At 40.0% G+C, this 12,568-nt stretch overlaps 2 long non-coding RNA genes across 2 annotated transcripts in view; both read right to left on the minus strand.

Annotated features, from left to right (window-relative positions):
- LOC146588894 (uncharacterized) overlaps positions 1–8,162 on the minus strand; it is a 30,111-nt gene extending 21,949 nt beyond the window's left edge. Inside the window, exon 1 of the long non-coding RNA XR_014897319.1 lies at positions 7,666–8,162. This is a non-coding gene — a long non-coding RNA (uncharacterized LOC146588894). The remainder of the gene's footprint in view (positions 1–7,665) is intronic.
- Positions 8,163–9,536: 1,374 nt separating this feature from the next.
- LOC146588895 (uncharacterized) lies at positions 9,537–12,534 on the minus strand. The gene is made up of 2 exons (XR_014897320.1): positions 12,350–12,534; positions 9,537–9,722 (listed from the first exon to the last, which is right to left on the minus strand). It is a non-coding gene; the product is annotated as an uncharacterized LOC146588895 (long non-coding RNA).
- Positions 12,535–12,568: the final 34 nt, after the last annotated feature.

Raw genomic sequence — 12,568 nt, forward strand, 5'->3', positions numbered from 1 at the left:
AGATATCTTAGATGATAGTCTGAGAAACATACCATTCTGTATTATTAAAATGCCACCAAATAAATTAAAATAACGGCAAAATACTGAGGTAGAGACAATTTGTGCCCCCTCCTCTGTGGTTGTGGAAGGCCAGCATTCAAGGACCCCACCAGGAGTATAATTTCTGTGAGAAAAGGGGGAAGGAGAAGGGAGGATATTTTTTGTGTCTCTTAGGAACTGACTGTCCTAAAAAATGCAGGGGCTTGTGAGATGCATTGTATTAGCTGTTTTGGTACTTGGCATGGGTACTGGTGCAGCRTGTTGCAGATAGAGGGAGAAGCTGTTTCCTTCTTTTGTCGCTATCTCCTTTACCAGTAATAGCTGCGGAGACGTTATTTTCCTCACGGTGTTTTTGGAAAGGTATACAAAATATTTTCTGTGATGCCTTGCTAGTAGGATTCTATGTAAATAATTTGTGTTGTGGTAAAAATCTGTCCAAATCAGGAAGACTGTTTGCTACTTTCAGCCCCAATTCTGTAAACATTTATATACATGTTTAGTTTTAAGCATGTGAGCAGTCTCTATTTGGGTGAAGTTAAGTACAGGTATTTGCAAGTTTGGAACTTGACCTAATTTGCATATCATTATAAATGTAGCATAATTTTACTCCAAGAGATTTAGGCTATGGATAGGAATAGTGAATTGTTGAAAAATCCATTGAAGAAGTGAAATCTGGCCAAAAATATGAATTATTTTCTGTAATTTAGTACAATGTATTAATTCACAACTAAAAATAGTAGGAGCAGCATAGATAGTAGGAATAAATAGCAGGAATAGCATAAGCAATAACAAAAATAATAATCTATTCAATGCCTGAGGTCAAAACCAAAAARACTTGGATAGTGGTAACACAGGTGACATGAGTATCTTGGGATTAGAGCTAAAGTCTGTGGAATTCTTTTACATGGTATGAAGAGGTTTCTGTTCATTTTGCAATTGTATTTAAGATATCACAAGATAGCAGGGTGTTTTAGTATGACGTTTACTGTGCAACCTCTTACTTGTACAAGAACGTTAGAATAGCAACATCTAGGAAAATCTTCCTACTGAATGTGACATAGGCCTTTAAGAAGGTGAAGCCTTACTACTAACTTGTATGAGTATTTTTACACATTATCTATTTCATTAACTTAGTTCTGGATCCTGCAGAAGTTTATATGCCTGGAATTATACAGAGTGAATAATTCTGTTAAAGTAAATTGGACTGCTACAAACGTGTGAAGTGAAATGTGCGTAAGTGACTTTGCAGGGCTGGGACTTTTAATGGTAATCGTGTTATGTGTAAATATAATTGATTTGTAAGAAGTCTTTTATGAATTAAGTCTCCCCACAATCTTTCCATGTAGAGAAATAGGATAAGAAGATGTAAGTCCAAAAAGGATAGGCCTCAGCTTTCAGAGACATATGCCTACATTTGCATGCATCCAATATAAGCAGATACGGATCTGTCTAAATTGAGCTAGAGGCAAACATCCTTTTTTTTACTCGAGTGACTTGGTGCAAGTGACTTGTTCRAAAACACTCTGTAGGTTTGTAGCACAGCCAGGAATAGAACCTCTGTCTCCTGACTCATAGCTATAGAGCAGATTTCTTAAATTTGTGTGAAAAGTTAATTTGCCATGTTTCTATGTGACAGTGAATTTATTAATATTGTTGCTACCTTCCAGTGTTTCATAATTTTCATGATATGATCACATTCAAGAAAGGTGTGGAATTGAATATGAACTTATCCCATGTAGATACAGAGCATCTGGCTTATACAGACAAATGGTTTCCCACCAAAAAGGGAAACTTAGAACTGTAGATTTTTAATGCACAGATCTTGTGCTGTAGTTGCAGTGTTAAGAAGTCCTTGTTGTTATGAATGTGCATTATGAGTATATTGTACACAGTCCTGGTATGCAAATGTGTAGCATTCAGAGAAGTGAAATAATTCTGTGTTATTATTATCTTTGTAAATTGCATCTTAAGAGTTTGTTGAGGACTTTATGACGGCAGTTTTCTATAGTCACAGCCATACAGCACAAAGTGTTTCTTTCATTATTAACAATAACTGAGCCAATGAAAATGCTTTTAAATATACACCAGACAAGCAGTTATCCAGCTCTTCCTTCTTACCATCCACAAACCATCTTTTAGCATCTTATAAACCAGCATGTAAAATAGCTTTGTAAACATCTGCTTTTCATTGTTAATTGTCAGGGAAAACTAGAGATTTAAATGCTTCTTTTGTAGCATTCCTTAATCCTATCAGAAAGGATAGCTCTAGATGCTTCTCCCTTCATGCTGCAGATAGCTTCTTTAGGCTTTTTTTGTCTTTTTTTTTTTTTGTTTTGTTTTTAATATTGATTTTTTTTTTGCTTGCACTTAATTTCAAGTCTCAATTTGAAAGGTCTTGCATATTCTAGTCTGTGTGGCATGGCAGCTCAGTGAATTTAAATAAAGTATACTATGTAATTATTGATTACTGTGTAAAATGTGTTGAAAACTTTACGTATTTTTCCTACTAAGATCTGCTCTGTATTTTCTTTCAGGTATAAGCTATAGGATTAAGTATTGTATGATTCATGCGCAATAAGGGGAAACAGTTATATTTGGTACTGTCCTGTAACAGCAAAAATAAGCAAATAAATTTTATACTGCTTCAATACAATTATTCTTTTTTAAAAAACCTCTCCTCTATTTTGGTTAGCTCTTCTGTTCTAAAAATCAAGTCATTAATATCAGTTGAGTGTGCCTGGAAATGATTTACTTAAGGTAGCATTCATAACACACAGTAGCTGCATTATACAGGAAAAATAAATCTGTTCATGTTACATTTCCTACCTTTAAAGCTTTTTTATATATTGTATTTTGGTCCTGGATTTGTAATGTTTGACTTTTTGCTTCTCACACACACAAAAGGAACATTCATGATTTAAAACTATTTTATATTTCTTAAGCAGGAATAAATCATAGAGTTTTTTTTTAATTTTTTCAGATATAGTTCGTTGGGCAAAGATATTTTTTCGGTTAGAGTTTGAATGTTTCCACAGCTTTCACCTTTTAATTTCAGTGTTTTTGAAGTCAAAGTCTGTAGTTACTTAACTGTAGTTTCTCCAACTGTATGCTGAGTTACAGTTTTAACAATAATTTAGAATTCTCCTAGTTTTGTTAATTAAATAATAATTGAGTACTATTACCTATTCATATTTTTATTCTTGCTCTTTAGTATTTACTTCTGGAACTTTTAAAAAGAATTGTTACACAGACCTCAGCATCACTGCATGTAAAATTAATTAAAATGACATATTGTTGCAGTTTCTATGACAACCATATCATGATACCAATGCTCTCAAAAATTTATAAACTATACTTTCAACTGTGCTAATACCAGTGAGCAGAGTTAACATTTGTTTACTTCATATTCTTTTTTAAAATTAAGCTTCCAATACTTTACTTAAAAAAGCCAATAAAAATCTGTGTTTCAAGGGTTTTTTGTTTGTTTGCTGCAGGCTTTTTCATAAAGGAGCTCYAATTTTTGTGTGAAGATTTTCTAAAAATCTAACTCTGCTCTGTAATACTGATAAAGAGATTATTAGATCAAAACAAAGACAATGTATATTGTCAGTCACAAACTTTAAAATACAGCATTCCAAAACAAGTCTTGCAGTGTAATGTGCTGTAATTGATTTACAAATAGAATTGTTGTTGCTTATGGAATTTAGCCGATTTATTCATATTTCTAGTGCCATAGAGCCTAACCCTCAAATACTTGTGGCATGAGAAGACTGATTCTCTAGCACAACTTATATAAGTACAAGCATTACTRTCTGCATGACCAGACATAGAATTATAAATTCCCTTAAAATATCTACTTAAATTAATGCCTCATTTTATTGTAAATGTTAAAAAGCTGTTGCCTGGTAACTTGAATTTTTTTTTTTGTATTAAATATATACCTTTACTATAATGTGCTCTTCCATCAATCTGTAGGCTTTTGAAAGTTTTAACAGTTTGACAGGAAACTCTATTACTTGGGCAACACTCACATAGGAATCAATGAGTGTTTTACTTGACTAAAAAATTTAGGACCAATGTAAGATGCCTTATTCAAATTACTTCATAATTACAGATTGCAACAATGTAAAAAATAGTTTTGCTCTCAAAACATAATTATTTTATTCTTTCTAACTTGTGCTTATTTTAAAAAGTGTGTTATRTATTTAAAATGTGTTATTCTTATGTTTAAGACATTGATTCAAATAGGAAATAAAACATCTTGGTCTTTCAGTCATTTATCTTAGGAAGACTCCAGAGCAGTCAAATCACATTTACTTTACTTGTGTCTTAAATTTGATATTATGGTGGAAAAAAGTTTCATATAGTTGAATGTTCAAATATGTTGAGATCCTGTCACATTTTAGTTGTTAACAGTTAACAGTCTGAATACTTTCAATGTTTTTTACCCAATGTTTCTGGTCTAACAAGCTGTATTTAAATATGCTTTGAAAGATTTATACAGTGATTTGCTTCTTAGTCAACTTTGTTGCATGAAGTTAGTAGTACCTATTTCGGTTAGGAAATGTAAAATGTTCTAAGAGGTGATCAAAGGGAGCAGAAAGCCATTCTACCCATTCAATATGTTCCTGTATTTATAAGCTTTAGGCAAAATAGGATAGTCCAAAATAACTCGGTACCTCCACATTTTTGTAGACATTTTCCACCTTTTTCTTACTATTGTGTTAGAGCRGTTTATCCACTTCAGCATCATTTTGATGCTCTTAAGAAGAGGCATGCGCTCTAAATGCGCAGAACATGAACTTGCAGGTGAAACAATTGACGGTGATATGGGCCTACAAGATTAGGCCATATTATCACAAAAGCAGAGGTACATCTTGAAACCAATGCAATTTATAAGTGCACAGTGGTAGCAATATAAGATACAAAGTCATTGCCTATTTTGAGAATGCCTTTTATTTCTGTTCATGTGGCCAATGTATGTGGCTTAGTGGTAGTGCATTTATTTGTAATGCGGACCAGTCCTCAGGTTAAGGACAGCTGTGTATATTTATTCTAGYGTTAGGGTTTTTTGGTTTTTACATAGTATCTTGTTTGTAACATGGTAGTTAAGTTTAAAAATTATACTTTTTTGTTGGGATTTTTTTTGATGTATGAAACAAAAATAAACAGATAGAATAAATACAGTGTGCATCTATTCTAATGTGCATCCATCAGAACAGGACATTTCCAGTGAAAAAACAAAAGCACTGTGGTGGGCTGATAAACCCTTAGAATGGGTCATGGTGGCTTACAGTAATCATCTTTAGCAGAGATTTTTCTGTGATTGATATTCTAGAAAAAAATATTCGGCAACCTTCATGTTTAAATCACTGACCTACAATTTACTCTGGGCGGTAACATGAAATCGTACAACTCTGGGTTATAAGAGGGTCTTTTAGCATATGCTCGCTCCCAGCTCCTCAATTATGAGTGTGCTGTAGAAAAACATAGAAATATGTGCCAGTATTTCTGTCCTTCTTCATTTATATGATGTGCTCAGCTATCCTTGAAGCTGGGAATATCATTATAATACATGAAGCCACACAGGTGTATGCAGAAGGAAGAGATGCCTTGGTATGACTGTGGTGATTGCTCTAAGTGCCTGCTATATAGCTCTTGGTTGTTTCTGAAAATATACATTTTAAATTATCATCCACCGTAACCTACTTTTTAATATCTATTAATAGTTTTATTGTCATCTTATCATATGGAGATAGGAGTTGAAAAATTACCAATATAACAACTAGACAGATCTAGCTGTTAGCTGAAACACACGGAATGGGAATAGCTGATGCATTTCAGTGAAAAGTTTGCTTCTCCCCCAGTTACACTACTGGGTTTTTCTAACATGATACCTACAAAGTATGACATGGTAAACCATAGTGTGATTTCTGATCACAGCTGAATGTAATACCAGGTTTCTTTTGGAGATTCTTATTAGTGGCCTCATGATTCATTTGCAGAGCTTACTCCACTACTACGACTTGCAGTCAAGAGTTTGGTGACCTTAACTTTGCCAGTATAGTTAGTGCTTCTGCAGATGAGAGGATGCCCTGATGTGATGAATGTTTTTGTGGTTCAGGGAGAGCACCAATCCCACCAGCTGCTGCTGAAGGTCGTGTGTGTGTGTGGGGGGGAGAACTCTTTGTGTAAGGCTTTTCATGAGACTACAGCTAAGAACTGCGATGTATTATGATGCATTTATGCCCCTATCTGTAACTAGGACCCACCTCTTGATGCTGACCCAATGCTATAGTTTTCTTGCATCTGGGGCAGGCCTAAAAAACTCAGTGTGCTGACTGAACCTAGCCTACAACTTTAAATAACTCCGCAACTCCAGGTACTGTTCGTGCTCACAACATCCTATTTTTTTATTTCCCCTTCCATTAAAAAATAACTCCAGTATAGATTATGAACCATAACCCCAGCCCATGAATTGAAAATGACTAAAAGGCTGGAGAAATAAAATCCTTCAGGGATGCCTGGGCAGTGCACTTTGCCTGAGTTTGCCTGGGGAATGGGGTACAAATCGGGAAAAGCGGTCAGAAGTACTTCCAAGCACATGCTCTGAAAGGAGCAGTGAGATTGGAGATGTTTTATAGATAGCTAGCTACTGTGTGAGAAGACGGGGGGCTGAGGGGCTCTTGCCTTGCTACATTCGGGTCCCACTGTGGAAACAAGCAATATGTGCTCTGATTTCTAGTGTGAAGGGCAAATGAAAGAGAGGCCCTTGGGGGTATGTGGTTAAGAAAATCCCTGATTTTTTTTTTCTTTGTGTGTTCCCATCTTCAARCCTTAAATTCTGTTCCTGTTCCCTCATCCGCACGCCATTCAGAGAGAGAAAGAGCGTGTGTGTGTGTCTGTGGAGTTGCTCAGCGTGGGGGAGGCTGCAGGAAGGCTCCGGCTGGCGTTTCATGGCAAGAGCCGTTGGAAGAGCAGGTTGCCAGGGCGAGATTCTTCGATGACTTTCGCGATGTTGCTAACGCTGTTTGTTTTGCTTTGCGAAGTGCTAATCCGAGAGCTCCTTGGCAGGCGTTTGCTCTCGCTGCTCGATTTGCACTCGCCTCACGGTGGCGTTTTAAGCACATAAACAAAGCCCGAGCGARCGGAGAGGCAAGTGCGTTTTCTAGTTTACCTTTATTAGAATCACAGTTCCGTTAATGTTTTGGATAAATCAAAACTGTCTTTTAAAACGGTTCAAGGATGGGAGATGCGTGATTCCCTACGTCAGTGGAAAGTGTCTTAATCTTTCCGGCCGGCACAAAGCCTCGCTGAACTAGAGTGAGCGCCTGTGTCATCTTGACAGCACCCAGCCTCACCTGGTCTCTCTCTCGCTCTCTCTTCTTTTTTTTAACTTCTCTTCTCTCTCTCTCTCTCTCTCTCTCTCTCCCACACCCCCCCAGGAGAAGTTTACAAAGAATGTGATTGAAAGTGTAAAGCAGCAGATGCCGATATTAAACTCCAGTCTGATTTGATACAACAAACTGAGACACAGCCCTAAGCCGCCGCSCTCATTAACGCAGAAGCATGCCCCTGGGACCTGAGTTACCCGGAGAGARTAAACACAATATAGAGTCAGCTTACCTCCGAGCTGGGAGTGCAACGTTAGAGGTAGGAGAGGGAAAACTGTGGCTCTCCTCCATCCTACCTAAGTCGGTGCGTCGCAGGGCTCTGTTACAGCGTTGCCGCCGCCTGCCTGCCTGGGTTCCGCTGCCGAGCGTGCTCCCCCCCCGCTCCCGGCAGGCATTCCCCTAAACTCAGCCCAGGACAAATCCAGAAGTCAGGGACAACGTTTCTATTCACTCCTTGCTGATGCAAATCCCCCGTGGTTTCTCTTCGCCAGAGCGTGGAACAAAATTGCCGGTTACCATGAGTTTTTGTAAGGCTGTATTTGAAATCTAGGAGCAGGTAAGGCTGCTGCTCGCTGCCAGCGATTCCCGTTGCACTTGTAGAGAGCAGCAGAAGCCGGTGGAAGTGGGAGTGTGGTCTGCTCTTCATTAGGGAGGGGGAACGGACCCTGGAGGTGATGCAGGGAAACACTTCGACTTCCTTGCATTGTGTTTGTTACAGATCACGGGCGCTCTGCTTTTATAACATTCACTTCAAGCATTTCTCAAACCCACCCGGAATAAGTTCTGATCCTCCCCTTTAGTTTACACTGGGGTTGTCAAAGGATTAAATAAATGAAACTTTATTTGACCGTGGAATTTACAGACCCTGGGATCCCTGCGCTCTCTGGCCTTATTCTAATTCTATAGCGGTAATTACCCTTCGTTTCTTTAAGTGCAATAGATTTATTGCCTTAGAGACTATGCACAGTTTGATTGAATTATTCATTTTTTTCTTTGGTGTAGACTGCATCTGGGGACTGATGTGACGTGTAGATTTTTTTTTCAGGAACAAAGGGAATGTGGAAATGAAAGAGAGAGGGAGAGAGAGGCTGGCAGATGTGATGAGATGCGGTGAAGGTGTATCCAGCTTGGCACTCCCACTCCTCTCTTCTCCTCTCATTGCAGCCCTGGGTGACTCTCAGGCTAACACAAACAGCTTTTCTTCCGCAGCCTGCCCTCTGTCACTGTAAGTACAACAGCCTTCTCTTATCAGCATGCAAATTCCAGCCACTCACTACCTTAGCCTGGTGTTTGCACTTTAGATTTACAGAGGGGACCTTTAAAATGAACTTTCCGAAACAGGAAGGGGTTTTCATGTCAAACTTGCTCTTATTTTCTTTGTAAAAGTTCGTGTGGTTTTTTTTTCTTTTCTTTTTCTTTTCTTTTTCTCCCCCCCCCCTTTTTTTTGAACGGGGGGGTGGAGTAGGGAGATTGTTACTGCTGCGGCTTTTTGCTTCTCTATCAAGATGATGCACAGTTTCAAATGAAATTAAAACCTTTTATTTGATACTGTTTTTTGTCAGGACAATATATTGTGTTAGCAGAAGACGTTTTAAGGAATTCAGAGATTTGTCTTCAGTCAGATCTTTTGCTTTAGGTGTAATAAAATGCAAACGTCCCCTAATTTTTGAGGAAATATCAGAGGTTCTTGTTCTAGGGGAACACGCATCAGCTGATGGATTTGATTGTGAAGAAACCTGCAGTAATCTGCTTTTATCTAGTCTAACAAAACTTTTTTTTTCTAATCGTGTGATCAGGTTTTAACTTCTTTTCCTTTAGCTTTCTCTCAAACGCAGTTGATTATTTTACAAAAGTTTCTCTGAACATTTTCAACAAGCCTATAGAAAGTCTTCATTGTCGGAGAGTGTCAGCAGAGTGAATTTATAAAGATGCCTGTTAATTGTTCGGTATTAATTGGAGAGAATGGCTTGTGAATGTGTGAATGACTTGTAACGTGGAATTTCTTGCCCTTTGAATCAAAACTTCAGAGACTTTCTACCAACTCTGCAGGAGTTGTAGATTTGCTTATCTTAAAGATGCAGTGTGGGAAACTTAACACACAAGTTGTACTGCTTGTTGAACATGTTAATGTATTTATGAAGAGAGCGCAAAATGCAGTGACAGCTGTGAACAGGTAAGTGCCCCAGCGTGAACTGAGAGCCTCTGATTCCTGCCTTCTGCAAGGACCCACAGCACTTCAGCATCCCTCCTCAACATCTGGCTGCGCGGGCTTCTGTGGCTGTCTTTAGCCTTTGCGAAGGAAAAGCAAGGGAAGTAATTTGAAATACAGATATTAAGCGAATGATAACGCTAAAAGTAAAAAATGATTTCTTGTTTCTCGGCACGTGTATACCTATTTACACGGTGGATGTTTGCTTATGCAAACAAAGAGGGGAACACAGTGGTTACTGAGCAGCGCGCATACACACACGTTTGCTTACAATGCACAAGAAGTGCTCTTTTTGTACCGCGGAGAAGTTGTAGCTCTTTGGCAGTGAGTGCTACATCTGCAACTTAATTGATCACACAGGGGAAGCAACAAGCTACAGTGTATTACTTGCGCGGCGCCTGGGAATGTGGACACATCCCCGCAGTGTCCTGCCCCAACTTAGTGCCATTCTCTGCACAGTATTTTCGGGAGTGCAGAGATGCTCTTCCGATTTGGATCTAGGTGGGCGGTTAATTTTTTCTGATGTCTTAATTATCTGTTGCCCCATTACCGCCTCGTACTTAGTAGATTGCCCAAAGGAGGATGCTACATCTGAAGATGTATTTTTTCTGTTTGTTTCTTGAAAGAAAAAAAAAACTTAGAGTAACAAATGGATGGCGTAGTAAACCCGGACAGGATGGTACATCGTTGTACTCTGATTGCAGTTGTTTTTTTTTTACAGAACTCTTTTTTGGGGTGCCAAACCTGCTAGTTATGCAAAAAGTCAGGGTGTTTCCTTTACTTGCAGCAGATTTAAATGTGTTGAAAGTGTCACTGACTAATCAGGGAAATTCATATAATTAAAGATTAAAAGGGACATAGTAATATCTGGAAAGGAAGCTATTTCCTGTTGCTAAATCCATACTCTAGATAGCTGCAGAAAGGTGAATAATTTGAAATTGCTGAACGCAGGTGAATACAAACTCAGTATTTACAATCTTACAATTTACCATCGTCTCCGAATTTTATTTTTTAGTGTCTTTTATTAGAATTAAAAGAATGCATGGGAATAAGCTGTTATGTCCTCAGCCATCTAATTTAATGATAAAGCTTTAATGGATACATTTAAAGTTCTGTTTCAAGGTGATTGTTTCTTCCCGAATAATAGTTGAATGCTTTTCAAAAAAAAAAAAAAAAAAAAAAAAAAAAAAAAAAAAAAAACTGTATAAAATAGCCCCACTATTTCAAGAAGTTCTGACTTAAAACTCATTTTCTCTGTGCCCCTTTAGAGAGGGACGGTAATACCTCGGATAACAAGGCAGAGGATGCAATATGCACGACTCTAAACTAGTGTTTTGAGTTTTGCAGCGTAATAAAACAGCGCAGAGCCAGATCAGATCAGTCCTGTGTCATCACGTTAATGTTCAATTGTCATCACGTTCTGAAGAAGCAAGGCGCATTTGCAGGAGAGCAGAGTATACGCCTGCTTCTAACCTTTTCCTCGAATTTCTACTGGAAAGAGGAGGAAAGCGAAATCAGACTTTCTCCTCGTCTTTTTGGCTTCTGTAAGTTATGAAGCTATTTTAAAATTAAAAAGTTTCTCTGTTACTAACTGTTCCAGGCGCCTTCTGGAAAATGGGGAGAAAGTGCCAAAAATACAGAGATGAATCAACAACTTCTCTCTCTCTGATTTTGTGGGCTTGAGGTTGCTTTCCACACTCCCATCTTAACAACAGTTTAGCCTAGGTGTGAATAATATCAAAAGAGGGAGACGTTAGCTTTCCGGCGTTGTTTGCTCACCTGAGCTGCGGGCCCCTGGCAATTTGAAAGACGCTTTTATGTTTATCTTTGGAATGTAAAAATATAGGAGAGAGGCTTTCCTGATTTTGCACTGCTCGATGCCACTGGCTGATTTTTCTCTTCATCGCCTTCTAGTTTTCCCTCCTTCCCCCAGATTTTTCTTCCAATTAGCACTACCAAGGGAGCATGAGTTCCTAAATTGGTATTCAGGTTGTATTCAAGTCTCTATCTGTTGCCTTTTTCAAGAGAGCGAGAGAGSCTGCTGCTGCTGAACTCTCCTCGCCGCCACGAGAGCCCCAGCTCGAGAACAGCTCGAGTCCGCTCTAACTCAGGGGATCTCTTCCCACACCGTACCTGTCTCTTGCTTCCAACTCTGCTCGCATCTCACCTCGCTGTTGAACGCACCCTCACCTAGTTTGAACTCCGAGTCCTCTCTCCCCTTTCCCTCCCCTGGGCTGGTGTAGCCTATAGCCAGATTCCCATCCCTGGTGTAATTTGCACTTTACATTTCATCTGGTTTTACCGCGACGGGGCTGGGGGATCGGGCTCGTCAGAGCCCCGCTGATCAGCTGTCAGYGAGCATTTGCTGATCGCTTGTCTTCTGTCCCCGGTTCTCGACCGGTCCAGCCCATGTCCTGCCGACTGTCTCTGTCCCTGGGTCTCCCCCTTGCTCCCCTTGTCTGTTCTCTGCGCAGTGTGCGCCCCGGAGCCGGCCAGCAGCCCCCGCTGGGCGCGTGCCTGCCCGCGGCGGCGGGAGCGCGGCGCGCCGGGTGCCGGCTGTAACCCGACCCTGCCCTCCGCCCGCGCCGGCTCCGCGTCCTCGGCTCTCCCGGGACCCCCCCGCTCCCGCTCCCCCTCCTCCTTTTCCGGCCGCCGCCGCCCTCCCCCTGCCCGCCCTCGCACCCCCTCCCCGGTAACTTTCTAGTACCTTTCCTCACCACTCCGGGCAATCAGTGGTCATTAGAGTAGAGAGGTTTAAGGTTTCATTTGTCTAATAGCAATGTGAGTGGTGATAGCTTCTCGGGGATGCGGCTGGCAGCCGGGGTGATTTCACTTTCTGTTTTGTGCTCACTTTCTCTTCAGTTGTTGCTTTCCCCGCTCGCTCGCTCTCAGCCTCCCTCTCTCTCCTTCCCTCTTCCCCCCCCCC

The sequence above is a fragment of the Rhea americana genome, unplaced genomic scaffold (assembly GCF_003343005.1).
Source record: "Rhea americana isolate MKP2758 unplaced genomic scaffold, rheAme1 scaffold_49, whole genome shotgun sequence".
Taxonomy (NCBI): Eukaryota; Metazoa; Chordata; class Aves; order Rheiformes; family Rheidae; genus Rhea; species Rhea americana.